Genomic DNA, 15,763 nt, shown 5'->3' with positions numbered 1-15,763 from the left:
GTTCAAATTCCACCGAGGTCGACTTTGCTTTTCATCCTTTCGGGATCGATAAATTAAGTACCAGTTGCGTACTGAGGTCGATCCAATCGACTGGGCCCCTCCCCCAAAATTTCGGGCCTTGTGCCTGAGTAGAAAAGTATACATATGTATACCGAAATATACACACACACACACATATATATATATATATTATCCATATATGTGTGTATATCGATAATCAACGAAATACTGAATTGATTGATTCTGGAGTCTCATATGTCCACAAATTCGAACTGACTTTGCTCCGGAAATGCTGATCAGTAGCTAATCGAGATTTATCTATCCTTTATTGAAACCATCAGTAATCCATTCATTAAGATAAGAAACACGCTTAAAATCTCGACCTCTGAACAGATAATTAAAGTACAGAAGTGAAGTGTTATTAGCTTCAGTCAAACCAGTGTTTAGAAATTATATTTGGGCGTGTCAGCATTTTTTATTACTTGCAGTTGTTGGATTTAAAAGTGAAAAGATACAAGGTGAATGGTTTACCTCTGATTTAAGACGTGAAATTTCTGCTGAAAGTTATTATTATTGCCCGTGATTTCTGAATACAAAATGTAAGTCGATGCAAATCTTTTAAATTCTTTTTCTGATCTTCTCATTATTGCCGTCTTCTGTCCATTCTCAATTGTTATCGTCGTCCAGCATTTTGACACCGCTCATATTTTGGGTTCTTTTCCTAAGTCAATTATATATATATTTATATACATGTATTTATATATAAATACGGCGTGTATTTATAATGATGTATATTGTATGTGGTGATCGACGCTTTAAAGGAAATTTTTCTTTTGCCCTTATTTATAATTGTTTATATATATACATATATATATACGATGTATATATATATTCTTTTAATTGTTTCAGTCATTTGAATGCGGCCATGCTGTAGCACCACCTTGAGTCGAGCAAATCGACCCCAGGATATATTCTCTGAAAGCCTAGTACTTATTCTATCGGTATCTTTTGCCGAACCGCTAAGTTTTAGACTCAACAATACCTAAGCATGTTTTTATTTCATCCATCACAATCATTTTACGAATATCCGAATTAGTTATGCGGCACAGAATCCGTGCAGTCTCCTGAAGCAACATAATTTCATTCTGTTACAACTTTTCTGATGTATTCTTCATTTTTGCAGTGAGGAGAATGGTAATATGTAATTAAATTAATTTAATTATAATCATAATTAATTTAATTTCTTCCATATTTCTTACATGTTGGTGTTATCATTTGAAACGATCGTATGCATGGATTAAAATTTTATAAAACTTTTAACATCTTCTCTTCTCCATATTTAATTGTTTGTTGAGCTTATATAATACTGTGTTCTATAAATGCTCATAACACCTTATACCTGTAAAATTTTCATATTCTTAATAAAATACTTGCAATAGTAAGCTACAAATTTAATATGAAAAATCTTTATTAGATATCTAAGTTTGGACACCTTCACCACAAAGTAAAAACGTTCTAATTGAACTCAACCTTTCTTTGTAACCGCGTGTGTATAGTTGGCGATTTTCGTCCTCTGTCTTCCTTTGGATTTCTCTCTATTTCTGAAGAAGAGCCTGGCTCGAAACGTTAAATTCTCTTTCCTTCCTTTCCTGCATATCTGATAATACAGTACATGTACCACGTACTCGCGTTATTGTTCCTTCTTGTTTGTTCTTCTTTGTTTGGATTCACTATATATATGAGGCCTTTTCCATTTGTGTCCTTCATTTCTAGCAAATCCATCCATCCATTAATTTTCTCCGCCAATTTTCCTGAGAAGTTCGTAGAAGTCCTCAGGCATTTTCTTCCAAACGCTTCTATCAGGAGCAACCACTTTCTGGCTGATTCTCAAGCGTGACTAACTGATACTATGAGCATTATCCTACTATCTCATTCTTGGACTACCCTAAGGACTCCTTCCAATTGGTTCGGCCGAGCTACTTACTCTGTCGAGTAACATGACTCAGAAGTTTCTTCGGAAGAATCCCATTTTGGCCACATGCATTTTGGCCACATGCATTCATGATCATACACTTTCGGCCATTATCCAACATTCATGATCGTAGACGAGAATGACAACTTTGGTCTTTTAATTTTTACCAATCTCTCCTTTTAAAGAATACAAACTGTCGCATTACTGCCCCAGTTACTGCTCGTCTATCCTCCTGCATCAAAACACAACTGAATACGGCTCTGAGATACTGAAACTTCTCCACTCGCTTCAATGTAGTTCCCCTAAGATGCAGAGTGTACGAGAACACTTTCTTGAGAGGACCAATTTTTCAGTCTTTAAATCATTAACTCTCATCCCTGCTTTGCAGCACTCGACTGCGAACCCATTCCGTGAATGCTAAAAATCACCTTGCATAAAGCAATAGAACGAAATTTGAAGAACTGGGGGGTGGAGGGCATTTCTGCATAAAGGGTCCATTGTAAGCTCAACATTCCCTCGTTCATAACTGGTTTTCTGTGATGCTTTTATGGTATCTTCATACCTTCTTGGTGCTTATATTTTTGTTTTAGCTTTTGTTGTTGCAGCTGCCGTTTTTGTTGTTGCCAAAGTTGCAGTGGTTATTGTTGTGTTTGCGAGATGCCTTTCTGCTTATGCTCCTTTGCTGTTGTGTTGTTGTTGTTTTGTTGTTGTTGATAATACTGTTGCAATCGTAATATGGAACTGCTTGGTTAGCTGCTCTCCTTCTTCCATAACATTAATCACGCCAAACATTCGATGCTTAAAGATAGGGTGACCGATTTTCAACGGCCTTCTTTTCTTGGACCCGACCGCTTGTATTATTCATCTCCTACCTTTTGGGAGTCGGAGATTACAGATTGAGGAAAATATTATGAAACTACTATAGCCTAATATGCAAAAGAAAACAAAAAAAGAGAAAAGAAAATCCATTGAAATCGCTGTTAGAAGAGGTAAAAAAAAATGTTGAAAAATATAAAATGGTGAAATGAAAAAGAAAAGCATTTTGTCGGAAAATATCACGTTGTAGTCTTGTCGAAAATATTAAAATGTGTGGAAATGGTGCATAAAGTTGCAAGAAAAGACTATTTTCTTAAAGAGATTGCAAGGAAGTGTTGATCTGGTTAATCATATTTATGGGTGAGTAGGGAAATCAAATCTTATTTTTGGAGCTGAAGCACTGATCTTTTTTGTAGCTCATGAATGAATAAGCCCTGGGAATATAACTTTGCCAAATTCCAACTAGATAAGATCATTCAATCAGCATTATCTTGATGGGCAATATTGGAGGGGAAAATTGTAAAAAGTGAAAGCAGCAAACTGATACAGAAAGCAATGTATATGTGTGTGTATGTTTGTATATATATATATATATATATATATATATATATATATATATATATATATATATATATATATATAGATAGATAGATATATATGTATATACATTTATGTATGTGTGGACACACGTGCTTGTATATGTATATGCATATAAATAGGTATAGTTATAAGATTAAGATATGCAGGAAAGAAGTGTTAGTATCATCACCATTAAAACATCATCACTTTCTACACCGCAGTCTTCATTACATCCACCACCACTACCACCACCACCATCATCATCATCACGGTCATCATTTCTCTGTAATGACTATTATCTTAAAAGTTGCAGGAATTTATCTCTGCAGGGAATTACGTAAAAAGTATAAATTTATAAGGGCAAAGAAATAATAGGAACAGCAATTCCCTACCATCATCATCATGATCATCATCATCATCATTGCCCTTATTATTACTGTCGTTGTGTTTAAATATATTAAAATTATTTAGAATGTTGGTTTCATTCAATACGACATTTTTTTCTCTCTTTTGATGGGATATCTGGTAAAAAAAAAAAAAAGGCGAAAATATCAAATAAGATATCGATATTACAATATCCTGTATTGCAGAACACGCCAGCATTGTGAGTGAGGCACAAGAAATTGCTGAGAAAACTTTCTTCAAAATCGCATGCAGGATATTTCACATACGTGGATTAGTAAAGGCAGCTGTAATACCATATCTAGTAACGTCTTTAGAAATGGTATCAGCGCACTTGATGTTCCAAAACACGCACGGGCATATCAGATGCACTCCTCAACTTAGCAGCTCATATTCAGGAAAACCGATTTTAGTGCTAAAAATTTATTGAAGGTCCAACTTCACATATAGGGGTCGGAGGAAGTTTTTCATATATATATATATATATATATATATATATATATATATCAGTGGCGCGCATTTGAGACATGCAAGTCATGCACTCCATATACGTTTATTTTTTAAATCACTCAAAAATTAATTTAAGAACGTGATGTATCTATAACTACATTGATAAGTTGTCAAAATCATTGGAAACTGAGCTAAAGTAGTTACTTTGTTTCAAAGGAAACCCGTCCAGATGCTTTGCTGTATTAACATGCTCAATTCAGCTTCCTCTAGGCATACTTAAACGCATATGAAATCTTTTGTTCCCACCTTTCCTTTATTTTAGTAACTACCATTTCTTTCCTGCCTATCTGTAAAGTCAATGCCTGTAAGATTATTTATTTATCGCGATAAAATAACTACAGAAGGCAGTTTTTCTTTGTCAACAGTTCTTTGAATTGATGTCGCTAACGCAACAGGCTAAATGGCTGACTGGATTTGACTTTTTGACCTTAAAATATTCTGACCAAAACATATCAACAATCCCATAATTCTTAATTAGTCAGCTCAAATGTTACCGTGACTTTCGAATACCTATTTCGCTCTGTTGTAAGTTTTGAATTTATTATCTTTAACCATCCTCTGTATTGAACAAATTTTCAAAAATTCTGAAATCAGAAATATAATATAGCTAATTAATCTTGCGTTGATTTGCTAAAATTATCTTTCCGACTTGATGAAACTGATTTGCAATTCATGCACACACGCTCACACGTGCCTCAATTACTTTCATAAGATTTCTCTAGGATTTTCGAAATATTTGTGCAAATAACTGAAATGTGTGTTATAGAAGAAATTTTGAAAAATAGTTTTTCAAAAAAAGATTTTGAACGGAAGCAATTAATTATAAATGGTGGTCGACCAACACCGAAATTACGATTTGTGAAGATAGAGCAAAAAATTCACGAGACAATGTCAGGTTAATTTGTATGAAAAGAAAAAATGGTTAACTAGCAGTGCTACGCTTAATGGGTTATTCTGCTGGCCATGTGTGTTGTTTTGTTTAGAAAAAAATGTTTCGAATGAGAAAGGTTATGCTCAACATCATTAAACAAACCTTATTCAGGGACCTTTTGAGTGGGATGGGCTACTCGACCTGAAGAAAATTCTAACTGGGCCCCACCTGCAAGGTCATGCACTGTTTATCTTGATACGGGATCACCATATCGCGCACATATGGTTGTGATGCATGTGCCTGGTGTACCCTTATCAGACGGGTAGTCATGATGGGTATATTGGGCTTGGTATATTTTACCCCAGTGTCACTTTGATGGCATGCGCTGCTCCTTCACTCAATAATAATGATGACGATGATGATGATGATGATGATGATGTTGATAATGATGATGATGATGATGATGATGATGATGATGATGATGATGATAACAAGAACAACAGCAACGACAATAATATCTAAATAAATAAATTTAATCGAAGCATATAGCTAGAATTTATTTCATCGATTTTTTACTGATAAAAGATGTAATCGATCCAACAGGATCATAAATGTAGATCAAAGAGATATAAGTAATAATACCACTAGGTACTTTCACGTTTCTGTCCATTCTTAGCATAATATGATGTGTTATTCATTTGTTTGCGTTTGTTTTAGCTGTTAGAGGCTTGTTGTCTTCTTTGAAATAACGATACTATTCGTCTGATATAAAATTAATTCCTTTTTCAATTTGTTAAACAGAGCAGTTTTTCTTTATTATAATCTCCTTCTTAGTTTCGGTTTTAAATCTTTAAATCTGCACTTACCTGAACAGAGCGAAGGTAAATTTTTGATAAACTTTATCATATCTTCAATATGTATGTGTCCATGTACGTATGTATGTGTATACACACAGACACACACACACACACATACACACATATACATATATATGTGTGTGTTTGTTTAGGATATTTAATCAATAAATTTATTTCATTCTCTCTCAGACTAATCTTTTAAAGTATATTCTAATTGGTCTGACATAGTTTCTTTTGAACTTGTCTCCCTAGAATGTGTATACATTTATGTGTTGTGCGTGTATATATATGTGTGTATGTATAAATATATGTGTGTATGTGTGTGTGTGCGTGTGTGTGTGTGTATGTATATATACATATATATAGGCACACACTCACATAAATACATAGGTATATACAGGCATATACATACATACATACATACATACATATATATATATATATATATATTGACATGTACCAACATACATACACATACATACATTTTGATTCCTTTATCATGACACTGATTAAAAAATTCTAAAATGAACCCCGTTAATTCGCCATTTGTTTCCTTTCTCTGATCACTCAAGGTATCCGCCCGTTAGTTCTTTTATTGCTTAACTAGGAATTTTTAATCAGATCTCTTCTGATATGATCTCCGATGTGGGCTCCGACATTAATCAGTTTACTTTTTAATCATTTATCTTTTATTCCAATAATGGACACCTGAAAATGTTAAATTCTTTAGAACAAAGATAACAGAATATATTGATTGCTCATCTCCAGCTATGTATGTACGCGCCTTGCTCTGTTTTTCATAGTGAAAATTATAATTATAGATATTTTTATTTTAAATCTTGTTGTAAAATTTTTAACTAAATTAGTGAGTGATACTTTTTTCACCTGCTACATATTATATTATATTCAATTTACACTTCGTATAAAGGTGTTTAAAAACTTTGCTGATAAAATTTTCTTTTGTGTATTTTTAATTAATTAATTAATCAATTAAACCATGTTTTGTGGTGTTTGTCTTTGTTTAACGCCTGTATTAAATTAATATTAAAATTACTCTTTTTTAAATATACAAGAAAATAACGGTGAACTCATTGAAAAATAGTGGCACATTTCTAGTGAGACGTATCTCATAGGTTCTGCTGCCCAAGTTTTGATTTACGTTTCATGGTTCAAATTTTCTTAATATGTTCGTTTTCTATTCGGGAAAGACATGAATATCACAGCGTCACAGCCAAATATTTGCATATCCTTACAAATATAGGACATCACCTATACTAAAGAGATAATATAATCAAACGTTTTAGCGAATCTTCTTTAGATAATTGAGAAAATAATAGTGAACGTTACTAGAACTGATAAGTTTCCATTAACTGCTAAAATGGGATTCGATTTACGATTAAAATCGCGTCACTTCACATTTGTAGTTGAGGTTCTTCTTAGACAAGCAATGCGTAATTTGTTTCTCTCAGTTATTGCTTTGTATCGAAATACGAAATCAATAAATTATTCTAAGCAAATTTAAAGGCTGAGCTGTTAGAGCGCTGGGAGAAAGCTTCGAGTTATTTGCCTCGACTTTTTACCTCCTGAATTCAAATATTGCCAGGATTCACAGGTCTTTGAGGATCATTTACAACAGTAATGATTCAAGGCGTCGAAATGGCAGAACTATTTGAGGATAGGACGAGATGCATTGCGGCTTCTGACAGCAACGTTTGCGACAACATTAATACTGCACTGAATTAGTCCAAGTCGACGGACTTTGGATAGACATGGTGTGGTGAGGAAAGACTTATAGGCATGGCTAACAACCTATTTCCCTAACAATTCCTTTCCTAAGCCTGTACACTCACGTTTATATGGATGGTCAGCATTGAACTATGGAAGCCCCTGTGTACAACAATTTCACTAAGATCTCACTCACCAGATTGTCATTACTAGAATTATAACAAGGCGGCGAGGTAGCAGAAACGTTAGCACGGCGGGCGAAATGCTTAGTGGTATTTCGTCTGTCTTTACGTTCTGAGTTCACATTCCGCTGAGGTCAACTTTGCTTTCACCTTTTCTGGGTCGATAAATTAAGAATCAGTTGCGTACTGGGGTCGTTCTAATCCACTGCCCCCTCCCCTCAAAATTCCGGACCTTGTGCCTAGAGTATAAAAGAATATTACTAGAATTATAACCAATTGCTGCCTTGCCTTCTTTCAATTACTGTTTACTTAAGAAATGAACCCGATATTGCTATCCAGAGCTTTTAGTCTTCAATAAACCAAAATTAATTCAGATAATTATGTATCCCCAATTAGGACTTAGCAGGTCAATTAATATTTTACTTTTTATCTTTAACTTCTTTCTGTCATTGAAATGCGGCCATGCTGGGGCACCGCCTCTGGAAAGCTTTAGTCAAACATATCGCCCCCCACCACCACGACCACCACGTAGGCATTTTTTAAAGTTTCCGACTTAATATAATTGGTTCTTTTGCAGAACCACTAAGTTACGGAGATGTAAACAAATGCTGGTTGTCAAGCAGCAGGGAGACACTCATACACACATATACACACACACACATACGACGGGCTTCCTCACAGTTGCCGTTTACCATATTCCTTCACAAGGCATTGGTTGGTCCGTTGCTATAGTAAATGACATGTGTCCAAGGTGCTGCGCAGTGGGACTCAACCTGAAATCATATGGCTGCAACACAAACTTCCTAACCACACAGCCATGTCTGAAGCTTTATGTCTGAATCATAAAGCTTCTCATAGTTTCTTTTTTAGGTAAACGTATATTTATGTTGCGCAGGCGTGGCTGGGTGGTAAGGCGCTTGCTTAGCAGACCACATGGTTCTGGATATATTCTAACTGCGTGGCACCTTGGGCAAGTATCTTTTGCTGTAGCGTTGGACCGACTGAAGCCTCGGAGTGGATTTGGTAAACGGAAACTAAAAGAAGCCTGTTGTAAATATATGTGTGTGAGAGAGAGAGGGGGCGTTTCCTTGTGTCTGTCTATGTTTGTCTCCCACCACAGTTTCACAACCGGTGTTGGTGTGTTTATCTCACCGTAACCTAACGATTCGTCAAAAACGACCGATAACCTTTAAAACAAGTAGATACTGGGGTCGATTCATTCGACTAAAGATTATTCAAGGTAGTGCCTCAGCATGGCCGCTGTCTAATGACTGAAACAAGTAGATGAATTAATTATAAGCACGTGATGTTTACCAGCGTTTAACTAATCAATATAACTGAAAAGATTTCATGCTAGCTTCACGCATCTCAGCCAATCGCCTGCCATCACACAACTCACATTCATCATAAATAGCCAACACAGTAAGGAAACAAATCTCCTACAAATAGTTACATCAAGAGTTATACGTCTTTGTTCTTCTTTGTAGGATACTTTTAGATAAATGATGGACGATAGGAAATACCTTTGTGACTAAGTTTCTATTTTGGCTGGCAGCGGTTTTCGCTTCTACGTTTGGTAAAAGTAACACGGACTGAGAAATACTAATTCGTATTTATACGAATACCTGTAATCCGGAATGGTGAAGTCATTCTTTTATCATTGGATCATAATGTATACTTTAAAGATAATACGGGGATTCTCTCTTTCTCTACCTTTCTTTCCCTTTCTCCTTCTTTTCTCTCTCTCTCTCTCTCTCTCTCTCTCTCTCTCTCTCTCTCTGTTGTTACTGTTACCGTAGCTTTTCTTTTCCTTCTTCTTTTGTTGTTCTCCTTGTTTTCGTTGTGTTGTTTAGTTCCAACTTCTCGCACATACAGACAACCAAAAGGGTTCCAACCATGACTGTTCCGTTTTTTTTTCTTCAGATATAATATATCTAGAGCTACATTATACAATGTGGCCCACGATCAAAGGCATTCCTTTCATATACATCTTCCTCTCTTTGTATATAAAGTATTTGAGAAAACATACAACTGAGAATATATATAAAAAGAACTACATGGTTCAAAGAGTGGTATGAGGCAAACTTCACAACTATTTCTAACAGATTGGGTCACCATGTAGAAGTTACCCTTGTTGATTCGTGTATGTTCTATGTAGTCGTGTGCGAATATATTGTAAAGAAACGTGCGGCAGATATATCAAGCGAGTATGTGACCAACATGCTCTTTCGAAAAATCTTTCGATACAGTATTGCTCTATTTTTCTTGAGAAACTTTGTCAGTTCCAATAAAACTAAAATATTGCGACCAGTTTCGATGATTTTTAGTTTTTATTAGGCATCAATGTTAAGGCCATACTGCAGCAGCACCACCTTAGTAACTACTAAGCATGTAATTACGTAAGAACATATAAACTGTATGATTGTTTTTGCTGTCTTTACTTTCATGCTTATCAACATATTTCATCACAGCTATAGACACGCTTTAAGCCTCTTTAGAGGGAATGAAAGAAAAATGACATGTTGAACTGGTTAAATATTAGGTTGCGTGGTTAAGCCCTGCCACCAGGAAGTCGATTATTTCAGTACCAGTCAACTGTAGGTGAAGGCGCATGGCTCAGTGATTAGAGCGTCGAGCTTATGATCGTGAGGTTGTGAGTTCGATTCCCGGACCGTGTTGTGTTCTTGAGCAAGACACATTATTTCACGTTGCTCCAGTTCACTCAGTTGTAGAAATGAATTGCCACGTTACTGGTGCCAAGCTGTATCGGCCCCTTTGCTTTTCCCTTGGATAACATTAGTGGTGTGGAGAGGGGAGGCTGGTATGCATGGGCGACTGCTGGCCTTCCACAAATAAACTTGCCCAGAGGTAACTTTCTAGGTGCAATCCCATGGTCCTTCATGACCGAAGGGGGTCTCCTCCTGAAGTGTAGTGGTTTATTATAACATTGTACCCTTCCTTCATATCTTGAGGCGTTATGCCAAGATTAAGAGTCATGTGTGCTAATGAATATTTGCTTCTATGAGCACGTGAGTAGGCATCAACACAAGTTTCAATTATGTACTCAACACTGCATGGAAACAATCGTCCGTAAGAATATTTCTAATTATTCTAATTTTCATTTCTTAACGGTACATTTAGGACGTGGCGTTCCCTGGTGGCCAATTTGTGTAATTTCTACATAATATTTTGCGGCATTACAAGTTTGAATTTAAAACCGAAAAACAAAGTAGAAAATGTGTAGAACATACAAATCTAGATTTTATTTTTATTGTTGATTATTTAATTTGAAGATCTTAAAATACTAGTCATTAGCAATCATATACAGTGCCATTTAATTCTTATTAGAAACCGTCAGCATGGCATAACCCGAGGTAAATAAGTTTAATTGAATTAAACATTTAGTTTTTATCAATATATTGTTACGTCGAATAAGGCAAATAGAGTTAACTTCATTGGATTTAAGGAGTTGTACAGTAATAAACACAAAGTGATACGAGACATCGGAATTAACATACCTAGCAAGGCCGGCCTCCTGAAGACTTTGCTCTAGATATGGTTGACACTGAACATAATCATATATAAAATGATATGATTGATAAGTATCGTAGAAAGTAAAATATGTAGGAAGCATGATTTAGAATTAGACTGGCACAACTAAGCCAATGACTGTCTTTGATTGTTGTTATTCTTCACAGGTTGTTTAGACCTAATAGTTGTAACCCTTGTGTAACAGTTGTTACAGAGTTCTCTTGACATATTCCGCCCGACAATATAAACCTTTAGTCGTTAGATAAAGACTGATATAAACGACATGTTTTAATTCATAAATGTGAGAACAGCTGATTACGAATTGATTAACTCCTAGGTTGAAATCAAAAGTTATATAAGTTATCAGTAGTCACCTTTATATCACGTGCACCAATTTGTAATCTGTACTTCTATGCCACGTGTTTGCTGGTTGTTCTGAGTGGATTCTCTTCAAGTGCACAATTAGTTCAATTACGTGCTTAGATTTTAGAATCTATGATTTAGATTCACCGTAGCTTCATCTTAAGCCATTATCTAGATAAAATATTCACCTCTAATATTTGTGGTTAACACTACATCTTATTTTTATAAGTTGTTTCTAGACTAATGACTTGGTTTTGAACATAGTTTTAGCAATAAATGACGAAGGCTAAATCACAAGAAAAAGGGATGATAGAAACACATAATATACTGGACAATTTGCCCAATATTTGATAGATGTAATTGCATCATAATCTTGTGTTTTATCGTCGAGGAGGTTTCTACAAAAAAAAAGTCGAAATCAACGAGGTAAATACAAGTTTTACCGAAGTATGTGAGGAATTCAGTCGATCTGAAAGTACAATAGTTTTAGATTTAATATTAGTCTTTCTAAGGGAAACGGCTCTAATATATGGCTACGAAGGATGCTGAGTAGGAAAATGTGAAGTGAATAAGATCAACGTAATAGGCTGCAGGTGCTTGGAGAAAATCTGTCATATTTCCGGATCCAACAAATTGCCGAATGAGAGGAAGTGCTCACAAACTGGTTGCAATATATGAGATTGGGGGTAAAACAGCAGAATTTTTTGTATCAGAAGAGGACAGCGAAAATAACTTTAAAATGGGCAGCATCTTGGCATTGAAAGGCTCGAGGGCGAAAACCCACCTGGTGCAAAACAATTGAATGCACGCTGAGAGAAATGAATTGTCCATCGGATAAAATTTAATCAGTTGCTTAAAGATTGGCCTATATCGTCGAAGCCTTATTTATAAATTGGTAAGAAGAGAAATAAAGAAAAAAATACTGTATGATGTTGATGGTTAAGGCAACTATCAAAACAATCAAACCCTTGAAGTCTTACTCTGAGTTAGAATGATATAAACGGCACAAGAGAACAACGAAAAAATTGGAGAGGTTATGATTCCATAGTTTGTGAATTGATTATCGAATACCGTATGAATTCAACATTTTAGTTTCATTAAGAAGAAAGTATTACAATTCAATTTACACGTGTGCGAGCGTTCATAAATATATTATACAAAAATTCGTACACATAATCATTGCACACATAATCATTGCACACATAATCATTGCACACAATAATCATTTCGCATAATATTTACTAAAAAATAATGAATTTTATCCCTCACCCAACTAATGCCATCTTCTGGTCCTTGTAAGCCTTTAACGGAAGTGGAGCATTACTGGTGCCGCCCTTCCCTCTCTAACTAAGAGGTTAAATATGAACAACTGAGGAATCTTTCGTGCGTTAAGAGTTCCCAGCGGCGAGCTGGCAGAAACGTTAGCACGTGGGGAGAAATGCTTAGCGGTATTTCGTCTGCCGTTACGTTCTGAGTTCAAATTCCACCGAGGTCAACTTTGCCTTTTATCCTTTCGGGGTCGATAAATTAAGTACCAGTTATGCACTGGGGTTGATGTAATCGACTTAACCCCTTTGTCTGTCCTTGTTTGTCCCCTCTGTTTAGCCCCTTGTGGGCAATACCGAAATAAGAGTTCCCCAATGAAATATAAACGAAAAGTAAATGGGTGGAGACTCGGGGATGGGGAGATTTTATTTTGCTAAAACAGGTTTTGATAGTAAAAAAATTGAAAACAGCGGTTACCCGAAAAAAAAAAACCGTATAGGAAGGACTAGATTAAGGATTGAAAGTTTTTCTGTAAGCGTAGTTTCCCGCCTGTATTATAGCAAATGTTTTCAGAGAAACTTGTGACCAGGCTAATCATTGATATATTTGATCATCACTGGCGGATAATGATGAATCATAAAATGTATATATTGGAAAAGTAACATAAATTTTGTGTAAACACGATAAAATATTGATTTTTAAAAAAATAATAATACATTGGCACGAGGCCACAAAACGATAGAAACATTAGCGAGTGTGTTGGTATTATAATTTTGTCGCAGTGTCATATTCGTTAATAATCAGAGACATCAAGAGGTCGGGGATCAAGATCTTACTATGGATATCTAAATTGTGTAAGATTTTTGTTTTTTTTTCCCTAAAACTGAAACATCAGACTAAAGGTGTTTGTGGAGGTGGTGGGATTTGAAATGTGAGCCAGTAATCTGTCATTTAAGACAGTCTTAGACTTTAGAAGGCTGGAAAAGTATAAGGCCATTCATTGATGCTTCTTTCAAGGGCATCAGTGGCGTAAGATATAACTGAAAGCACATCACACCATGAAGTTGCCAAGAAGTTACCGCAAACTTCTGCTGAAACTGAACTAACGCGAGAAGGTTTAGCGACGAAGAAGAAGTTGCTACTGTTTTTCTTAACCCTGTCGCTGTAGCAGCAATAGATTAAACGTCATATCTACTGGATTCCTGGCAAAGTGGTTAAGAACAACACAATGAAAAAGAAGATGCAGCCGATTCGGTCCATTATTTTGCCGGCAATCGAAAGTCTTTATCTGTAGATGCAACAACTTTTTTTTATTATTTTTGCTGAGGAGCCGAGGTGAAGGAAAAGTTAGATACAGGGTCCAGGTCTGACGGGGTTAATATCTTCGGAAACAAAGGAATTCGACCATGGTGTCAGTAAATGCTGTAAGCATCGCATTGTGCGTTATTGTGTGTGTGTGTGTGTGTGTGTGTGTGATTTTATTTTTCTTCTAATTGGGTAATTTTTGTTTTGACAATTGATAAAGGTGTTATCATTGATAAAAAAAATGCTCTTAACTATTGAAAAGTGAATCTTATTGCGACACGCGAAGCAATATGGACATCGTTAGATTATATTTATTTCCTTATAGCCCACAAGGGGCTAAACATAGAGGAGACAAACAAGGGCGAGCAAAGGGATTAAGTCGATTAAATCGACCCCAGTGCGTAAATGGTACTTATTTAATCGACCCCGAAAGGATGGAAGGCAAAGTCGACCTCGGCGGAATTTGAACTCAGAATGTAGTGGCAGACGAAATATCGCTAAGCATTTCGCCCGGCGTGCTAACGATTTTGACAGCTCGCCGCCTTAACATCGTTAGATCTATTGCTGCCAATAATTGCGATGTGAGGGCAAGTGGAGTGGTGGTTAGGGTGTGACTCTCACGACCGCCAGATCGAGGGTTTGATTCCCGAACCAAGCGGCGCGTTGTGTTCTCGTGCAAAACACTTCATCTCACCATACTCTGCGATCAGAATCGATATCTAACGGATGATACACCAGGCGCCTGCAAAAGTAATGTTGATTGCAGAGTGAGAGCGACCATATACACAGCACAAACATTTGATCACTACAAACCAAGCATCTGTGCCGTTTGTTCAGGAAGAAATGGTGGAATCGTCTCTCGCGGACACGAAAGACTACCATTTCTAACTACTGTTATAAAAAAATTAATACGCACCTATAAGGCTGTGCGGTTAAAAACTTCGCTTTGCAGCCACCTGGTTTCCAGTTTAGTCCCGCTGCGCAGCGCCTTGAGTGAATGTCTTCTGCAGTAGCCCCGAGTCGACTAAAGCCTTGTGAGTGGATTGTTAGCTGGCGGAAATTATGCACAGGTGTTGGCCAAAAGTGACCCGACAGTAAACTAAAATTCTGTAAATAATGTTCAATTTAATTTATTCATTCTAATTATGAATGTTTACTAATTGAATGCTGTGAGTTAAAATCACTGTTAGTTTCCAACATTTGTTTATTTGTTAGCGAAGTCTCAAATAAAATATTTTTTTTGTTTTTAATCTTGGTTTTGATTTACTGTTTGGTGACTTTTGACCAACCCTATATAATTATTATATATAACGTATACACACACACCACACACGCCACACACACATGCACACACACACACACACACACACACACACACACACAC

The 15,763-nt window shown here is 36.0% G+C and overlaps 1 protein-coding gene across 1 annotated transcript in view; it reads left to right on the top strand.

Moving 5' to 3' along the window:
* Positions 1–468: 468 nt before the first annotated feature.
* Positions 469–15,763, top strand: part of LOC106878691 (monocarboxylate transporter 9) — a 34,165-nt gene continuing 18,870 nt past the window's right edge. Inside the window, exon 1 of the mRNA XM_014927973.2 lies at positions 469–599. The gene's annotated coding sequence lies outside the window, so the exon portion shown is untranslated. The remainder of the gene's footprint in view (positions 600–15,763) is intronic.

Source organism: Octopus bimaculoides, chromosome 9 (assembly GCF_001194135.2).
Source record: "Octopus bimaculoides isolate UCB-OBI-ISO-001 chromosome 9, ASM119413v2, whole genome shotgun sequence".
In the NCBI taxonomy this organism is placed as follows: domain Eukaryota; kingdom Metazoa; phylum Mollusca; class Cephalopoda; order Octopoda; family Octopodidae; genus Octopus; species Octopus bimaculoides.
The sequence above is the reverse complement of the archived record's forward strand: the minus strand, read 5'-3'. Positions and strand labels throughout refer to the sequence as shown.